Genomic DNA, 19,675 nt, shown 5'->3' with positions numbered 1-19,675 from the left:
CTAGGAGAAGTCGGGACAAGGAGAGCTAGGGAACAGGAGAACTGGGGACTAGGAGAACTAGGGACAAGGAACTAGGTGGAACTAGAAGGGGAGAACTTGGGACCAGGAACTAGGTGGAACTAGAAAGGGGAGAACTAGGGACAGAGGGGACTGAGGCCCGCGGAGGCGGGCTGGGGAACAGGGAGGAACTGGGGACAGAGACCCGCGGAGGCGGGCTGGGGACAGGGAGGAACTGGGGACTGGTGGGAAAACATCTGGGCCGCTCTGCAGAACAGAGGAGAGGGTTAATATTCAAAAGGGAACAAACAGAGCAGATGCAGAACAGTCCAAACAAACAAAGTAACAAAATAATAATATCTTCGTGTGACAAACACACAGGGGGAGATGTAATGTCCAAAAATACTATCTAAGTGAGAACAAAAACAGAGTGGGAGATGAAATGTCCAAACTACTAACTAAGTGAGAACTAAAGGAGGCAATACGCTGGGTGAGTGACATCACAATCAAAACTCACCCAGGCGTATGCGTAATGGTACAGGAACAGCAGCGAGACGGGGGCAAGAGGCATTACGCTGGGTGAGTGACATCACAATCAAAACTCACCCAGGCGTATGCGTAATGGTACAGGAAACAGCAGCGGGAACGGGGGCAAGAGGCATTACGCTGGGTGAGTGACATCACAATCAAAACTCACCCAGGCGTATGCGTAATGGTACAGGGACAGCAGCGGGAACGGGGGCAAGAGGCATTACGCTGGGTGAGTGACATCACAATCAAAACTCACCCAGGCGTATGCGTAATGGTACAGGGACAGCAGCGGGAACGGGGGCAAGAGGCATTACGCTGGGTGAGTGACATCACAATCAAAACTCACCCAGGCGTATGCGTAATGGTACAGGGACAGCAGCGGGGCGAGGGCATCGCCACCGGGTGGCTGGCTGTCCGAGCCGAGGAACAGAGTGCTGGAACAGTGGCGGTGGCGAGGGTGTCGTCCACCGGGTAGCCGACTGTCGGAGCCGAGGAACAGAGTGCTGGAACAGTGGCGGTGGCGAGGGTGTCGTCCACCGGGTAGCCGACTGTCGGAGCCGAGGAACAGAGTGCTGGAACAGTGGCGGTGGCGAGGGTGTCGTCCACCGGGTAGCCGACTGTCGGAGCCGAGGAACAGAGTGCTGGAACAGTGGCGGTGGCGAGGGTGTCGTCCACCGGGTAGCCGCTGTCGGAGCCGAGGAACAGAGTGCTGGGACAGTGGCGGTGGCGAGGGTGTCGTCCACCGGGTAGCCGACTGTCGGAGCCGAGGAACAGAGTGCTGGAACAGTGGCGGTGGCGAGGGTGTCGTCCACCGGGTAGCCGCTGTCGGAGCCGAGGAACAGAGTGCTGGGACAGCGGCGGTGGCGAGGGTGTCGTCCACCGGGTAGCCGCTGTCGGAGCCGAGGAACAGGGTGCTGGAACAGCGGCGGTGGCGAGGGTGTCGTCCACCGGGTAGCCGCTGTCGGAGCCGAGGAACAGAGTGGCGCGCCACACCTTGGTGTGCACGTCGGAACCGAGAGACGCATCGGGGTGCGTCTGCGAGGAGGAGTGTGCCAAGCACGAGGATCTTTGGAAGATGCGCGTTGCGCGCTGGAGACTGGAGAGCGTGCCAAGCCCTTGAAGATGCGCGTTGCGCGCTGGAGACTGGAGAGCGTGCCAAGCCCTTGAAGATGCGCGTTGCGCGCTGGAGACTGGAGAGCGTGCCAAGCCCTTGAAGATGCGCGTTGCGCGCTGGAGACTGGAGAGCGTGCCAAGCCCTTGAAGATGCGCGTTGCGCGCTGGTGACTGGAGAGCGTGCCAAGCCCTTGCAGATGCGCGTTGCGCGCTGGTGACTGGAGAGCGTGCCAAGCCCGAGGGTCCGGAAGATGCGCGTTGGTCTAGATGTGCGTCAGGACGAACAGCTGCGCTGGGGTCTGCAGTGGAACGCTGGGGTGCCTCCCGTGGAAGTTACAGGGAGCGCAGAACAGTCTCCTCCACAGGCTACGGCGACAGCAGACGAAGGCTGGAGCAAAACATCTCAAGGCTGGAGAAATCCATATACAGCATTGGTAGACCAGAGGATCTCCCGAAAGAGTCTAGATGTTAGAGAATATGACTCAGCATGAATACAACACGACCCCACGCCGAAACGAGGGGAAGAGCCCTGGTATTTAAAGCCCACAGGGGAACTAATTAGCCTGCCACCACAGGTGCGAGAGGTAATTGATAATAGTCCAGGTGTGGCCACTGAGAGTAAACGAGAGTAAAGAACGAGAGGGTGGGGGCTAGAGAGAGTGAGTAGGGAATTCCTAACAGTAGGCTTAAAGAAGACAGAGAAAGTTGGTGAGCAGCGGACAAAACCTCACACTGAGGTCACTAATTATTTTAGTAAGAGCAGTTTCAGTGCTATGGTGCGTTCTGAAGCCTGATTGAAATTCCTCCATGATGTTGTTTTCTTTGAGAAAGGAGTTTATTTGTATTGAGACAATTTTTTCAAGTATCTTGCTGATGAATGGGAGGTTGGATATCGGTCTATAGTTGGTTAGTGTACTGTCTAGTTTGGGTTTCTCTAGTAAGGGTCTTACTACGGCTGTTTTGAATGCATCTGGGAAAATACCTGTCAGAAGTGATGTATTTATAATATTTAGGACATGACTTGCAATACTCTCGAATATTCGCTTAACAAATGCTGTGGGTATAGGGTCAATACAGGAAGTGGAGAAGTTACATTCCATGACAGTTTTGTAAAGCTCAGTTGATGTAATGCAGGCACATTTTCCTATGGTTACTTTTTCGCAGGGTTTGCTGATGGTGTCCATGTTTGTATCAGGACTAATGCTGGCTCTAATTGAAGTTATTGTGTTATTGAAGAATAATGCTAGTTCTGTTCTTCACATTTTGATGCAGAGGACTGTGGAAGGGTGGGGGCAGTGTTGAGTAGCTGGTCGATGGCTGAGAATAATATTCTAGAGTTTCCAACATTCTCTGTGATAATCTTAGAAAAGTAGTCCTTTCTTGCCACTCGTATTTCTTTGTTATAGGCAGTCATGGCTTCCTTATATATCGCAGTGGACTGTGAGCTTGGTATTCCTCCATTTTCGTTCAGCAGCTCTACAGATTCTCTTTGTCTGACCAACACTGCTATTATTTAACAATGGGGAGATTTTGCCATTTGACTTTTCTTTTTTTCTCATTCATGGCCATAAGCTTCCCCCATCCTTCACTTTCTAGTGCCAGCTTTTCATGACCATTCTCGCTATATTTCACGATCTTTGCGGACACTATTGTATATTCTATATTATAGCTATGGAGACAATAGTAGGTAGACAATAGGCTCATTTGACAGACTATTTCTAGTCCAACATGTAAAAAAATTGTTTGTTTCTACACACTGTAGTTTGTAGTTTATTACACGCTAAACATCGTCCATTTCCAAGATAAGTCTTTTTCCATAGATCGCAAGATAAAACGCGTTATATGCAATAAGCCCAAACCGTTCTGGTTGATCCCCTGAAACTCCCAAATCAAAGGTATATACCATGTACATTATGTGCATTCACTAAATCATCAAGGAAGGGGGGGGGGGGGGTCGTTTTAACTCAAAACTGTGATCGTGTTTGTTTCGAGCATGTTTTACGTCTGGTAAAACACAAAACTGTGATCGTTACAGAACGATTTGGAAAATAGACATAGGGGGTCCTTACCTTAGCCAGAAGGTAATCCAAAAAGAATAATTCCAATGATCCCATCGGCGATCGTGATTACTCTTTATTACTTATATGTAATTACACGTGTTTACGGAACACTATAGGTTTTGAGGCGAGCAGATCTGCTAGCGATTGCTTTGGAAGAGCTCCTCCCCCTCAGAGCGAGTCTCGATAGTCCGGTTCATTCATTGGCTCTCCTAACCCATTTCCAGTTCAAACGGTAGCCGATACTGCCACCTGGTGATATTCGATCGGCATTGCAATTCCAACGTAGGTAGCTGTACCAGAGTAACTCAGAGGGCTCCGGCCGAGTGTGTAGAACGGGGATCAAAGGAAAAAGATCAAATGATCAAAACCCGAGAAATCTCGGGTATGGCGCTCAACCGCTGGCGAGATAACCCGAGAACTTCTCTTCTGTGATGTCATCTAGTACTCTTCGCTTTACAACGGTGACCGTTTTTGTCTCTCTTAAGTTTAGGTTAGCATTGAAGAATACACAGTGATGGTCAAGATATAGGTAATTCGATTACTGATACTTTATCAATGTTCAGCCTTGTTGTCATCACTAAGTCTAGGGTGTTACCATGTTGGTGAGTGGGTTCATTTACATGCTGTAACTGGGGTCGTTCTTCTTATTTATATGAATATTCAGATCTCCATGTATGATTAATCTTTCACATCTAATGATACCGACTAAAATTTACTCTGAGAGTTCCTGCAGAAATACTGATTTTTTGGTGGCCGGTACAATGTAATGATGAGCAAAGAGAGTTCAGCTTTGAGCTCAATAGCAAGATATTAAAATTATGTAAATTCGCCCATGTCAATGTCATTACATACAAACGATGTAGATAAAATAGCGGCAACCCCTCCCCCTTTTCTATTTTGTCTGACCGATTGATAATACTTATAATTTGGAGGGCAGGCTTCTATCAGTGTTGTCGCACCAGTAATGTCCTTTAGCCAGGTCTCGACTAGGAACATGCATTGCAAATTAGTTATCAGATCATTGATTACGTTTTTTTTTATTTGATGATTTTTATTTCCGTGTCTTACATACAGGTGTATGCCCAGCCCATATGGGCTTACAAGACACATAAACAATACGTATATAATAGTATACTTGACAAATTATGACATTGACAATAAGTTATATAGACCAAGATGGCCACAAAAAAAAGAAAATACAATAAAACGTAATATAACACAGGCTGTAAGCACCACTCCCAGATCACATATAACCAGTGATGCCACAGATTACTTGTAAAAATAATCTGATTACTGATTACTGATTACTCCTTTAAAAAGTAATCTAGTTACTTTACTGATTACTTGATTATCAAAGTAACTTAGTTACTTTGAAAGTAACTAGGTTACGAAGGCGTCGTCGTCCCCCCTGCTGCTGCCACAAGAATGACAACAGCTTCTTTTTTTATAATGCTTTATTGAAAGTGCATAATGTCATAAATCATGATTGGCTGCTCAGACAGGTCATCAGCCATCAGGCCATACTCCGGTCTAGCTGACTGTACCCCTGGCTCTCTTATCATCAGCATTATGAGATAGTAACTAAATAGTAACTCACAGCAACTTGGAAAAGTAACTGTAATCAGATTACTGGCTTGTAAAAAGTAACAAATTAGATGACTATTTACTGAAAAAAGTTATCAGATTACAGTAACTAGTTACTTAGTGAGGTGGGGTGAGGTGGGGGGCGAGATGGGGGACGTGGTGGGGGGGTGAGGTGGGGGGGTGAGGTGGGGGGTGAGGTGTCGAGGAAAGATGGCGGAATAGTTATTTTTTTATGTTTGAGATGCCTGGCTTTAAATCCGACCAGCATTTACCAGTTTGACCATTTTTGGTGTGAGAGGCAGGTGGGGGGGAGATGAGGGGGAGGAGGGTGAGGGGGGAAGGGGGGTTTGGTAAAGGGGAGAGGGGGGAGAGGGGGGAAAGGGTGCGTGGTACTTTGGTGATGACCTGGCAAGAGGGAGGGGGGAGGAGGAGAGTGACACAAGGGAGGAAAGATGGGGGGGCTGGGGGGGATCCCCGATCAAGAGGGAGGGGGGAGGCCACTGATGTGCGATTCGATGTTTGTGGAATCCAGCATTTTCAGCAATTCATTAAAATCACGTTTCAGATTTTCAGACTGTCGATTTGAGATGTCATTTGCTCCTACGTGGATGATTCATTTCCTGGCTGTTGTGTTTTCCGATAGAATCTTTGGAATGTGCTTTGTTATTTCACAAACAGTTCCATCAGGGTAGCAGTATCTTTGTATTTCTCTTATTGTTGATATGGCCTACAGCAGAATCACCTATTATCAGCGTTGTTGGTACAATGTTTTCCTGTTCGTCAGTGAGCTGCGGCCTGTTCTTTTGCTCAGGGCCATTAGCTTCGGTGTCTTTATCTTGAGTGTCTTTATCATTAGCCAGTAGCTGTGGTGGCTTCTCCACTTTTCCACGGCGCCTCGTTCTTCCCGAGTGGCGTGGGCTTGATGGCCGGGGGGTCAGGTCCTCAGATGATAATCCTGGTTCATGCAGTAGTGGTGGGTCACTTTGACCGTTCGAACCTCCCTCTCTCAGGGCAAACCTCCTTCTCTCAGCGCTAGGTTCCAAACCTCCTTCTCTCAGCGCTAGGTTCCAAACCTCCCTCTCTCAGGGCAAACCTCCTTCTCTCAGGGCTAGGTTCCAAACCTCCCTCTCTCAGCGCTAGGTTCCAAACCTCCCTCTCTCAGCGCTAGGTTCCAAACCTCCCTCTCTCAGCGCTAGGTTCCAAACCTCCTTCTCTCAGCGCTAGGTTCCAAACCTCCTTCTCTCAGGGCGAGGTTCCAAACCTCCCTCTCTCAGCCCTAGGTTCCAAACCTCCCTCTCTCAGCGCTAGGTTCCAAACCTCCCTCTCTCAGCGCTAGGTTCCAAACCTCCCTCTCTCAGCGCTAGGTTCCAAACCTCCCTCTCTCAGCGCTAGGTTCCAAACCTCCTTCTCTCAACGCTAGGTTCCAAACCTCCTTCTCTCAGGGCGAGGTTCCAAACCTCCCTCTCTCAGCGCTAGGTTCCAAACCTCCCTCTCTCAGCGCTAGGTTCCAAACCTCCTTCTCTCAGCGCTAGGTTCCAAACCTCCTTCTCTCAGTGCGAGGTTCCAAACCTCCCTCTCTCAGCGCTAGGTTCCAAACCTCCTTCTCTCAGCGCTAGGTTCCAAACCTCCTTCTCTCAGCGCTAGGTTCCAAACCTCCCTCTCTCAGCGCTAGGTTCCAAACCTCCCTCTCTCAGCGCTAGGTTCCAAACCTCCCTCTCTCAGCGCTAGGTTCCAAACCTCCTTCTCTCAGGGCGAGGTTCCAAACCTCCTTCTCTCAGCGCTAGGTTCCAAACCTCCTTCTCTCAGCGCTAGGTTCCAAACCTCCCTCTCTCAGGGCTAGGTTCCAAACCTCCTTCTCTCAGCGCTAGGTTCCAAACCTCCTTCTCTCAGGGCGAGGTTCCAAACCTCCTTCTCTCAGCGCTAGGTTCCAAACCTCCTTCTCTCAGCGCTAGGTTCCAAACCTCCCTCTCTCAGTGCTAGGTTCCAAACCTCCCTCTCTCAGTGCTAGGTTCCAAACCTCCCTCTCTCAGCGCTAGGTTCCAAACCTCCCTCTCTCAGCGCTAGGTTCCAAACCTCCCTCTCTCAGCGCTAGGTTCCAAACCTCCCTCTCTCAGCGCTAGGTTCCAAACCTCCCTCTCTCAGCGCTAGGTTCCAAACCTCCTTCTCTCAGCGCTAGGTTCCAAACCTCCTTCTCTCAGCGCTAGGTTCCAAACCTCCTTCTCTCAGGGCGAGGTTCCAAACCTCCCTCTCTCAGGGCGAGGTTCCAAACCTCCCTCTCTCAGGGCGAGGTTCCCTCTCTTAGGGCGCAGTTCAAGGCCTGGGTCCACTCTTTTTGCATTAGCATTAGCTACATTAGCCATGTTAGCTGATTGGCTTGTTGATAAAGAGGGCCAGCCAGTTGCTGAGTTTAATTCTGGGGGTTCGATATTTGCTGTTTCAGGCATCGTAATTCTGCCAGGGATAGATATATTTTTTTGGCTTTGCCCCATGCCTATTCCAGAGGTAATTTTCATTACCAACAGTGTCACTTATTATTATTCCATGAAGTATCATTTATCCCAAGGGAATATACCTCTTTGGTGAATATATATATATATATTGTTTGGCCAGCATTGAACACTAAGTATGGATGCACCAGATATCCAATAGTGGGTAAGATAAGAAAAGATAAGATAATCCTTTATTGATCCCCTTGGGGAAATTCGGGTGTCAAAGCAGCACGGGGGGGGGGGGGATCCATAGCTTCACAGTCCTAATCAGGGTGATACCAGGCTATGGCAAAGAATCAGTGTCAGATCATTTTCCTAATACTTTTTCCCAATATTTTTTTCATTCAATCTTTATTTTGAAAATGTACACTGAGGGGCAACCCTTATTTATAGTGTTGTTGAGTATTACATAGTCATCACCAATGCTCATCAACAACCATCGATTATTATATATGTAGCAGGGTGGATTATCCCTGCTTCGTGGGAACTGTGGGGTGCGGTCAATAGGTAGCGAGACACAGTAGCACTCTGGCCAGCTGCACCTCCGTCTTTGGGGTCCGGAGCGTCAACTGGAGGCTGGTAGTGGGGGTGAATGAGGCCCAGGGTTTACAAACCTGGTCCGGTACTCTGGTCTTCCTCCCTCTCTCTGGAGCAGTCAGCAGTACTCCCCAACACACCCTCACCCTCCACGATTGTCTCTTTTGCCCTCCCACACCTAATGACCGGATGGTAGAGAAATAACTGGGTTCCCCCCGCAAGCAGTACCCTCCCTTAGTGACACCAGAAACCTTACAATGGAAATGGGAGGTAGAATAGGAAGGGGTTAAGGTTAGGGTTAATAATAATAAAAGACACGCACACAGTGCTCCCGTCAGCTGGATGAGTGTATTGTAACTCGGCCTAGTTACAACAATGCTACGTCTGGTGATTACTGCACCATGGGTATCCATACAATAATTACACTGGCATGAATCAATGGCATGAATCAATTATCATATTACACCCAGGCACCAAGTGCTCTCAGGTACCCAGACTAAACGCTGCTCACGTCTGGGCGGAACACAGTATTTACCTTCTCTAAGGAATTACACTCATACTGTCCCCGGTTGAGAATATGGGGAAGGAAGGGGGAGCATAGGGAAGAGAATAAAGGGATCCACTGAACGGGAAATATTTATGAAATACACGCCTTATAACACTCAAAGAAAAGGAATGAAATAAAAGGGTGAGCTCACAAAATACCTATAAGTCCTATCTTAATGCCGGCATTTATAGTTCGGGGCACCCCTATGAACTGGTAGTAGCAACGTTACTTTCACCCGCGGGCTGCACCACACTGTGTACTGTATATGGAACCGGGAGCATCAATGCTCATTTATACTCATCCGAAATGGCCGCCTCGCCACTCCACTCCACTGTTGTCCGGGAGGCAAGATGGCGTCGAACGCTCTCGCGAGAATGTCAGCAGGCGGAGCTAGGCAGAGAGGCAGCGCCGGCTGAGAGCGTGTACTGAGTGATGGCGGCCCCTGTGGGATGGGTGGAACTCCTGTCGGCCGCAGGTCTGGTCGAAGTCAGCCGGAGCAGACTGGTTGTTGGCCCACGTTCGTCCTGGGGCGCACGCTCTATACCGCACACTGTAGCTACTATAACTCGGTACTTAAAGACTTAGATAATTGTTTAACCGCACGTTACCTATACCGCACACTGTAACTGCTATAACTCGATTGTTAGTGCCTGGCTATGCACTCATTGTTCATATAATACCGCTGGTACTGCTAGGCTATCGTGTCCACTAGCCAGTACTCGTTATCACCCGTTATCCTCTTACGGGGCCCCCTGGCATAACGTCAGCAACAGGGCTATCCAGAGCTCTGTTAGCTGTGACTTCTCGTTGTCAAGTTCACTACCGAAGAGAGCGACTTCCGCTGGACTCCTCCCTTTATCATCTCCCAGCTCTCGCCGCCACTGTTATTGCTACTGCCCCCTGCAGGTCCCGCCTGCCAGTCACAAGGGGAGTCTTTGTGTACAAAAAGGGGTATAAACACAGTCAGCAGTTCTGAATAATATACCATATTTTCTAGACTGCTACATTTTCAAAGTACAAAAAAGAGAAAATAGGGAAGATATTTAGTAATACAAATAAATAAAACTGTACTATAAGAATAGAAAAATAGATTCCTTTTAAGCATTACTCACTCAAACACAATTTAAAAACCATTACAGATTGTGGTGACCTGCTTGGTGACCAGTGCTCTAAATGGACCCATGGACACTAGTGTCCACCATTCAGGAGCACAGAAGACAAAGGCAGATCTGCCAAGTTCAGTGCAAACTCTAGGCTTTTTAAGTGTGAGCCATTTGTCTGTGTACTATATGGTCGAGAGGTCTATTCCAACAATGAGGTTATGTATATAAGTATGGCTTTATAAAGAAACAAATGTCTTTCTGCCAAAGAGGACCAACCAACCTTATTATACAGGGCACAATGGTGAGTATTATAACTGTAATATCACTGGTGATAAATCTGATGGCTGAATGATATACAGAGTCTATGAGCTTATGAGTGGAAACGGCATGTTTATAAATGACATTTCTGTAATTCAAATCTGATGTCCCTTTCTGTTGTATCTGAAAATACTAATACTAATACTATACTATGCTATGCTATGCTATGCTATGCTATGCTATGTTATGCTATGTTATACTATAATATACTATGTTATACTATACTATACTATGTTATACTATACTATACTATGTTATACTATACTATGTTATACTATACTATGGTATACTATACTATGTTATACAATACTATGCTATACTATACTATACAAATACAATACTAATAATAACATTTGCTACACAGAACCATGTGATTTTCTGCATTTTTGTATAGAAGCATGTTCGACTTTCCTAATGGAGAAAAGGAACCATGTACAGGTATAAATCATCAATCTCACACACCCACACACACACACACACACACACACACACACACACACACACACACACACACACACACACACACACACACACACACACACACACACACACACACACACACACACACACACACACACACACACACAGACACACACACACATACACACACACACACACACACACACACACACACACACACACACACACACACACACACACACACACACACACACACACACACACACACACACACACACTGACACCGACACACACACACAGACACACACACACACACACACACATTTACATTTACATTTAGTCATTTAGCTGAACGCTTTTATCCAAAGCGACTTACAAGTTCTGTACGACAAGTCATCAGGAAGGGTACAACTCTATCAGCTGAGTAACAATGTTCATCAAAGTGTTGAGTGCTACAGTGTAGGTTAGTTTATTAGGACAAGTGCACGACAGTACGGTTAGTTAGGGTTAGATTTTTATTTATTTATTTTTCTTAATTCAGATAATGGTTGAAGAAGTGCGTCTTTAGTCGACGGCGGAAGATTGGACTGGTTTCGGCTGTCCTAACTGGGGTGGGTAGTTCATTCCACCATTGTGGGGCAAGGACTGAGAATAGGCGAATTCTCTTTGATGACCCTCCCGGAGCTTATAGGAGTAGGTCTGAGGCGGCCAGAAGATGCAGAGCGTAGGGGTCTTGAGGGTGTGTAGTTAGAAGATGCAGAGCGTAGGGGTCTTGAGGGTGTGTAGTTAGAAGATGCAGAGCGTAGGGGTCTTGAGGGTGTGTAGTTAGAAGATGCAGAGCGTAGGGGTCTTGAGGGTGTGTAGTTGGAGACCATTGACCGGAGGTAGGCGGGAGCGGTTCCCTTTGCCGCACGGTATGCCAGGTCGAGGGCCTTGAAGTGGATTCGTGCAGCAATGGGGAGCCAGTGCAGGTCCCTAAGAAGTGGGGTGACATGGGCCGACACACCGACACACACCGACACACACCGACACACACACACACACACTGACACACACCGACACACACCGACACACAGGGACGTGCACAGGACTTTAGAGGGGCAGGTGCTCAAAGGCTGAAAAGGGCACTACACTTTTCGGGCGGGGGGCCCCCTTTTTATGCTTTTTGGGGGGTTTTGGTGATCAAATATTGAATATTGAACTATAATAATCAGTGCAGGAGCTCACTTATCCTTGAAAGACACTTTTATCACTGACTTAAAAGGCCCATACATCTCCATAAATGTTCAGGGGGGAGGGAATAAGTGCTTACCCTACAGACCCCAAGAAGTGCTGTATATTCTGTATTGTTTAATATAAATGCATTTTTTATTCCAATCCTGATTTGTATTTGAGATTCCCAAATCCCATCGGACTTGACTTCTTCGTGTCCCTCAATGAGTGTAATACCAGCATTCAACAGCGGTTTCTATCATCATCATCACCACCACCCACGCTATGCATAAAATATATAGGTCCGCGGAGAGGCACGCTGAGGAGGCCGTGCAAACTGCAATGGAATATGGGGCATCTCTCTCTCTTTACCTAATATTTTGATTCTATCCTGACATTTTTCAGTTGGAAGGGCAGTATATATGCGTAACGGTAAAAAAATAAAAATAAAAAAAGGGCACTTTTTTGATGAGGCTCAAAAAGGCAGGTGCTCAGGCACCCCTTGGCCTCTATGTGTGTACGTGCCTGCCGACACACACACACACACACACACACACACACACACACACACACACACACACACACACACACACACACACACACACACACACACACACACACACACACACACACACACACACACACACACACACACACACACACACACACACACACACACACACACACACACAGTATGCTGTTAAGTAAAAGTAACCATTACTCTGTATTACAGTATTATGGAAAAAGGGTTTTGCTTAGTCTTTGTATGGATTTTGCATTCTGAAATGTTATGACATGTGATCCTTGCTGTTTGCCTGCAGGGGGCGGGGCTAAGTCTAAACAAGCTGTTCTGAATGATTGCCCTTAGTGAGGTCACAGGAGAGACACCGGCAATGAATTAGCTTTGTGTTAATTAAGCTTTGTGTTAATTAAGCACAGTTAAATTAATCTGTGCTTTTTGGAGCCAGGAACACTGTGTAACTAATGTGCTGCTCAGTTTGTAAAAGTGAAAGATGTGGTGTGTCGCTGCAGCCACAGAGAACAGTGTGTTTACAACAAGAAACGTTTGGTCGAAATAATTGATTACAATTTTATTTAGACTATTTTCTTTTCAAAACTCTTGACAAACATGTGCCACAGATTCAAGGAAGCCCAATGACATCTTTGCACCTTTGTTTAGGACTCTATTGATCCATAACACAAAGATGAAAAGTGGTATTGATCCACAAACACAAAGATTTGACTATTACTATCTCTGGAGTTGTTGCTTAGCTTGGCCTACATTGAGTTGTTTGTCTGTTGAAGCTCTGAAGGTCGCTCTTTGTCCTCTCCCTCCCTGGTTCATTACAGTAACAGGGAGGTATAATTTTAAAATGTCCCTTTAAACAGGGGTGTTAAACTCATTTGCACAGAGGGCCACCTCAGCATTATGGTTCCCCTCAAAGGGCCAAAGACAGTATAAATGTAACTACTTCTTTACATATTGTTAAATAACTGTTTATGTATTTATTACTTCTATTATATTACTTCAAGTTACAAATATTACATATTGTGATAGGAAAATCTTTATTTTTGTATTTGCTCTTTAACCCTACTCAGAAAATGTCTACAATGCACTTCTGTTGAAATTGCCTGTTTCTTGCAAGGTGATACTTTCAGTCCCCCACACATCCTGCTATATGTATATGCCCGTTGCAACACAGGAAGCTTGTTTCTTGTTATAAATTCTACTCTAGGTTTGAATTTTTTTGTCGAGACTGTCTCTTTTCAGCACACATTGTATAACTGAAGTGAGACTCTGCACATATAATTCATTTAGCTTCTATCCTTGATTCAAGTAATCACTCTTTCAGTTCCAACTGGGTCATTGTTATCTAAAATTCCACCACAATAAGCATTTGCATAGATGTATACGTTATTTTTATAGTACATAGATCCTTTTGATTTATCAGGTTAAGAACCACATGCCTTCCATCTCCATCAACGTTTCTCTTACTGGACATGTTGGCATCATGACACTAATGAAGATGTTCAATTCTCAATTCGACTGGCGGGATGCCGCCACTTTGCCGGTCACATAATTGACATACATTATATGTGTTGTAGGAGAGAAGACAGCGAGGCTTGAAGGCTAATCTTAACCAATCTAAAATCAGCATTAAATGTAAGAACGTTGAGCTTACGTTTGATTGGTTAGAATGGTCACTGTCAACTCACAAGGCACATACTGAGTGTACAAACTATAGCGAATGGACAGAGAAAGGGACGTTCGGGGAGGGGGGGAGGGGAGTTCGCACCAGAACAATAATTTTCACTCGCACAAATGCTCCCAATTATATTTTGAGGTCGCACTGATCAAATTTCAGGAGCATATAGTTGGGTCATCTGTGGCACTTCCGTGACTGTGGAGAGCGAAGGTCCGTTTCTCAACGGATTTGTCATCTAGGAGGGTTAATAAACAAATTTAGCCGGGGTGTATTTTTTTAAAAGGCTGGGAACATTTGTGAGAGACCAAATCCAAAATGGCTGCCGTGGAAATTACCTTTTTTTCTTTTTTTTTATATCTTTTTCCCCCTCCTTTTTCCTCCAGTTTTCTCCCATCCCAATGTTAGTTGTTATGACAATTCCCAATCCCCTTCCTGGTCGCTGCGCACTTACCCCCCGCAGTCGGTCTGGGAGAGTGGAGGCTATCACGTGCTTCCTCCGACACATGTCTAGCCAATCAACCGCTTCTTTTCACCTGGCAGCGCGGACTCTCACTGAGAGGGTGTAACGTGTGGAAGGATCACACTACCCCCCTTAGATCCTATCCGCGCTGAGCAGGCGCCCCGACCGAACTGTAGGAGTCGCTGTTTACAACGACCCGGACCCACCCCGCCAGCTTTCACACCCTCTAATACTGCCAATTGTATTAGTGTGAACGGCCAGCCAAGCTGGTGACAACGCCGGAGCTGTGAGCTGGATTCGAACAGGCGAATCCAGCGTCTCCGGCGTTTGGTGACGAACGCAATCTCCGCTACGCCACCTGACCGCCCCCGGAAATTAACTTTTTAATGGTTTACCTACCCCTGCAATTTGCATACCTCCCTAACAGGTCCACGGAGGACGCCATAGCCCATGTGCTGCACACAGCAGCATCACACCTGGACAAGAGGCAGGGGAACTATGTGAGAATGCTGTTCATCGACTACAGCTCAGCATTCAATACCATAGTCCCTTCCAAACTCATAGCCAAGCTCAGGGACCTGGGCTTGAACTATGACCTCTGCCAGTGGGTCTTGGACTTCCTGACGGGCAGACCCCAGGTGGTAAGAGCAGGCAACTGCACCTCCTCATCCATCACGCTCAACATAGGGGCCCCCCAGGGCTGTGTTCTGAGCCCCCTCCTCTACTCCCTGTACACACATGACTGCGTGGCACAGCGGAACAACAACACAATCATCAAATTTGCTGATGACACAGTAGTGGTGGGCCTGATCTCTGCCAACGACGAGAGGGCCTACCTGGAAGAGGTAGAGAATCTGTCACAGTGGTGTCAGGAGAACTGCCTCTCCCTGAACGTTAGCAAAACAAAAGAGATGATTGTTGACTTCAGGAGGTCGGGGGTCAAGGACTACAGCCCCCTCAGCATCGACGGGGCACCGGTTGAGAGAGTGAACAGTTTCAAGTACCTCGGAGCCCACATATCCGAAGACTTGACATGGACCACACACATTGACAGTGTTGTGAAGAAGGCACGACAACGCCTCTACTTCCTCAGGCGCCTAAGGAAGTTCCAAGTCAGTCAGAAGATCCTTAAGAACTTCTACTCATGTACAATAGAGAGCATCCTGACTGGCAACATCACCTCCTGGTTTGGGAATAGCACTGCACAAGACCGTAGCAGACTACAGAGAGTGGCACGTTCAGCCGAACGCACAATTGGAGGGGGGCTTCCCACCCTCCAGAACATTTACAACAAGCGGTGCAGGGGTAAGGCTAAGAGAATCATTAAGGACTCCAGCCACCCGAACAACTGCCTCTTTGAACTGCTGCGGTCAGGCAAGCGATACCAGAGTCTTAAGGCGAGCACAGAAAGACTCAGGCCATCAGGCTGCTCAACGAACAATAAACACTATGCAACAACCATCAAATGCACACAGCACACACACACACACGCACACACTCACTTAAACAAACAACACACTGCAGCACCCACTCTCCACACTTTAGATCACCTAAACACACTTTACACTTTATATTTATTGGTAAAGGATTTGCACTACAACTCGTACACCTTACTGTAAATTGTACCTAAATTGTACCTCATCCCATTTCTGCTCTGCACTATATAGTATTGTATATCAGTACATTGCATAGTATATTGTATATTGTATGGTAACTCAGTTACTTCTATTCTGCATCGAACATTGTACATATGTCTATACTGAACACTGTGACCTTTTTTACTTCTATTTTACATGCTATACTATTTTATTTCATACTTATCTTGTCTAGCACAGTCTCTGGAGCGTAACAGTAAGAAGCATTTTGTATAAAAGTATTCTGTACTTCTGTATGACAACTATTAAAGAAACTTGAAACTTGAAACTTGAAACAATGATGCACAATACATGGTTTCTAAGGGTGTAAGTGTAACGGTACACAAAAACCACGGTTCGGTACGTAACTCGGTTTTGAAGTCAAGGTTTGGTACAGGTTTTCGGTACAGTGGGGTAAAGTTTGGCTTTCCATGTTCCACTCAGGGGTGATGTAGTGTGCAGTAACTAATTGTACTTGTAGGGCGGTCAACGAATATTCTATATTGAAATTAATAATCCACTTGTAATTTCTTTGTATAAAAATCTAATTATATTAGATTGTGAAAAAAACAGCCCCTGATGAGTGGTCGTTAGTGGTTAACATACCATTGTATTCGTTCGGTACACTACACAGCCGTTCGGTACGGTACGGTACACACTGAAACGGTTCTGTACGGATACGTGTACCTTTACACCCCTAAATTCGTTTCAGAGCTTATTTTGATCAAGGAATACATATTTGGTGTTTATATAATGATTTGACCTATTGTTGACCTTCAAGCTTGGCTGCCAATTTTGAGCTCCAAAGGGGATTTTTTTCTAAATCGTCACAGAGCCTTCATATTAGGCTCTAATGAAAGCTCTGCTCATGATGAGTTGAATAATATAAGTAATCTCTGAGGTCAATAAAGTCAATGTTTGTGTGTAAACAACAGTTGCTGATTTGCGGTTTTCCATTAAATAGGGTAGGCTACTGGGAATATGGTGTCCAGTTCATCCCATCACATTTTCATAATGAACCAAAAATAATTTGGCACTATAGCCTAACATAAAATAGTATTCTGTATGCAAAGCTAGCAAGGTTAGTTGCTCGAGCTTAATTTAAATGTCAACTCAAAACAAACAATAAAATTCACTTCGAAATTTAAACAGAATCCTAGGCTACTAAATAAATCAACACACAGTAAAGGGAACTTGACTTCGAACTCCGCTGACTGTCTAGCCCTAATCCCTGTTGCCAGGGGCGGAGCTTCAGGGGGGGCTGTAGGGGCGGGGCTCCCCGGGCCCGCGGCGGTCGGGACCCAATGGGGGGCCCGGGCCCGTCGCGAGGCAGCAGGCTCCGCCCCCGAGATACCACGGCGGGCCCCACCACTGAATGCACTGACGTTTGTGGTCATATTAGGTGTATAATAAACCATTGTAGCCTATAATATGAGTTGAACTTGTGCTGCTATTTTCACACTCACATTTAACATTAAAACATATATATATAAAAAAAAAAAGTTAATCCAAATGTATTTTGGGTAAAATCGTCATCACGTAAACCAACGTCAATCATCATCAATCACTCGTCATTCAACAGAGCCTCTGGCGGTCTGCCACTGCCTAAGCATGAGTACTTATAAACACAAGAGTGGAGCGACAAAACGCAAAGAAAAGGAGAAAAAAAGACCAGGGAAAAGCTAAATTGTCTAAGTTAGATGGATATTTCTTTCGCCCTACTCTCCTCCTGCGGGAGGAACCTGAAGTTGTTGAAGAGCCCCAGCCCGCCAACAACGTCAGTGGGGGTGAGCCAGATTTACAGGTAGGCTACAATCACGGACACACACTGTCAACAAGAAAACGTGAGTTTGTGGTAAATGTTGATATGGTTGTTGTTACTTTGTGTAGTATCACATTAAAACACGTATGTCCCACTCGCCGGTCATCTCGCCATGATGCGCTTGTTGCAAAAGACGCGGATATTCTCAAAGCATCTCTACTGCAAAATGCCATCAGTGTTTTGGTGGAGTAGCCCAGGGGTTCCCAAACTTTTCAGGCCAGGGCCCAGAAAATAAGGCGTCAGAGAGCCGCGGCCCAATGCACATCGTCTGGCTTTTTTTTTTTTTTTTTTTGTCAGGCGACCGATTTTTTAAGCCAAATATCACTTCAATCCTATTAAGTTAGTTCAAGTTAGTTATTCATTTATATGTGCTATTTATGAGAGGGCTAACTTGTTGCAAAATAATAATGATAATAATCATAGCCTCATTAAAATACTATTGTTGCTTCGGTTGTTTTCAGCGTTTTATGTGCATAATCTGTTATTTAGTTTGAAATGTTCGTTAAAATAAGTAGATTTTTCGTTTTTGTTTATTTATTAAGTTAATATAAAACCATATAGTCACATTTTAGAATACAATAGAATAGAATTTTAGAATACAACTAGAAACACTGTCCTGGCCTGCTTCTAAGTTCAGTGGCCTGACAATTTTATTTTTATTTTTTTTAATCATCTCGCGGCCCACCCGTGGCTGCTCGCGGCCCACCTTTGGGTCGCGACCCCGACTTTGGGAACCACTGGAGTAGCCTATTTAGGGGACATTTTGATGAGGCGAAGTCTGCCACTCTTGCCCTGGCTACTAAATGGGGAAGTCAAACACAGTTTGAAACAACGCAGGGCCAGGAAGCGTCACTTTGATGAACTTTCTGAAGACAGCCGCCTCACTGACGCAGAGAGAAACTTTCGGGTGAACGTTTCAATGCATGTCTCGATATAATCATCCAGCAACTGTCCCAAAGATTCACCAGCTTAAATGCAACTGTGAACATGTTTGAGGCAGTTCACCCCAACACACTACTACTGCAAGCAAAGGATGATGAGTTTACACCAAGCTGCCCAGGAGAGCACTATAGTCGGGACATCGCCGCCAGCTGCTCTCTTGGTCCGTGGTGAATGGTGTGTCAGAAATTTTGTCATTTTATTAGGCTATGTTTTCGTTGTTCTTGTAGTTTGTTGGCTTTATGTCATGTTATATCATTATCTGTATATATTTCGTTTCTATAGCCTTTGTAGAAACAAAATCTTAAATATTACACCTTTTCTTTGGTTAGTTTTCTTTCAAACATTGTTTTAAATTGTAATCTTAGACTGTTTGCGACTTTTGTCAGATTACCACCCCGGACTCCCGATATAATGTCAAGCTTTATTGGCTAGGGCCCGGTCATGTAGCCCCGCCCCCCGGCCCGTGTCTGATAGGCTCCGCTACTGCCTGTTGCGCAATGTCCCTTTTCAGTAAAGTTTTAGTTTTTGCTAAGAGTATGGACTTTTAATCTTGACCTTGTTGTACTTGTAACACCCCTTTTTCAGTCAAGCATTTTCAGTTTAGCTCAGCCAGATTTCTGTGGAAGGGGGTATGGAAGACGACGTCCAAGCCAGGATTGGAAAGGCAAGGACAACATTCATCCTGCTAAACGATATCTC

This window comes from Notolepis coatsorum, assembly GCF_963971535.1.
Source record: "Notolepis coatsorum genome assembly, chromosome: 17".
NCBI classification, from domain to species: domain Eukaryota; kingdom Metazoa; phylum Chordata; class Actinopteri; order Aulopiformes; family Paralepididae; genus Notolepis; species Notolepis coatsorum.
The sequence above is the reverse complement of the archived record's forward strand: the minus strand, read 5'-3'. Positions refer to the sequence as shown.